General features: G+C 34.0%; 1 non-coding gene across 1 annotated transcript; it reads right to left on the reverse strand.

Annotated features, from left to right (window-relative positions):
- Positions 1-262: 262 nt before the first annotated feature.
- LOC126002599 (small nucleolar RNA SNORA51) lies at positions 263-395 on the reverse strand. The gene has a single exon (XR_007493283.1). It is a non-coding gene; the product is annotated as a small nucleolar RNA SNORA51 (small nucleolar RNA).
- Between the last annotated feature and the right edge of the window lie 848 nt (positions 396-1,243).

The raw sequence follows: 1,243 nt of genomic DNA on the forward strand, positions 1-1,243 counted from the left end.
TAATATATTTTCTTTGAGCTAAGGGGGAACATTATTTTTTGTTTTGTTTTGTGTTTTTGACCCACATCCAGGTGGCGCTCAGGGGTAACTCCTGGGTCTGAGCTCAGAAAATGCTCCTGGCTCAGGGGATCCTATAGGATGCCAAGGATCCAACCCATGTTTGTCCTGGGTCTCCTGTGTGCAAGGCAAATCACTCCGGCCCCTGTGGGAACATATTTTTAATAATAAAAAAAAACCTTTCTTTTTTTTTTTTTTAATTTTTTTTTGTCCCCCAATTCACAATACATACCCGGCAAGGGGCCTGTGTTGAGGTGTATATGGGGTGCCTTTACTGTACCTCCTCTTTCTATACAGCCAGTGTAAAGAACACAGCCTGTGGTAAGATTTGGGAGGCCTTATCTTATCTTTTATTTATTTTATTTTTTTTTCTTCAGAGCAAACTAAAGTTGTTGTTTTTTTTTTTGTTTTTGTTTTTTAAAGTAAGAATTCATTTAAAGGACAAAATTGATTAACATAATGAGGTAAACTAATATAACATAATATAGTGACATAACATAACATATAATATAATTGATATAATAATAATACATGTAAGTCAAAGAAAATTTCTGATTAAAAACACAATTTTTTTTTCATAATGGCTTACATATCTTTCACTGTAGTATTTTGGGTACATATTCACATTGAATCAGGGGAATACCCATCACCTAATATGTCCTCTTCTCAGTCAAAAATCAAATATGCTGAAAATAGGCAGAGTCCTGTCTAGAGGCTTCCAACCTCAGTTTGAGAGAGGATGTGAAAAAAGTAATTAAAATACCACAACAATACACACACACAAAAAAAAATATCGAATTAAATAACCGATAAGCACCACAGCAATAAAGACAGGCACCACACAATAATCTCGGTTCTGAAATCAAATTATACTCAAGTGCAAAAAAGAAAGAGAAAGACAAAACAAAATAAAATAAAATAATATTGGAGACATCAACCGTAATCTCCACACCAAAATAAAGACGTCAAAAAAATAGATCATTTATTCTCCTCTTGCTGCTTTCGTGGTATGTGGAAGACTTCTACTTTATCTTGGATGGTAAAATCAGACCTGTTTCTAAAGATCTTGGTGGCTGTGCAGATCAGGGAATGGAGTTTATGAAGTCTTTCTTTGTGGTTCTAGCAGTTATGCTTCTTCAATGTCATTTTTTTGTTTTTTATGTGTTCTAGGTGTTTCAGAATAGTG

Source organism: Suncus etruscus, chromosome 2, assembly GCF_024139225.1.
Source record: "Suncus etruscus isolate mSunEtr1 chromosome 2, mSunEtr1.pri.cur, whole genome shotgun sequence".
NCBI classification, from domain to species: domain Eukaryota; kingdom Metazoa; phylum Chordata; class Mammalia; order Eulipotyphla; family Soricidae; genus Suncus; species Suncus etruscus.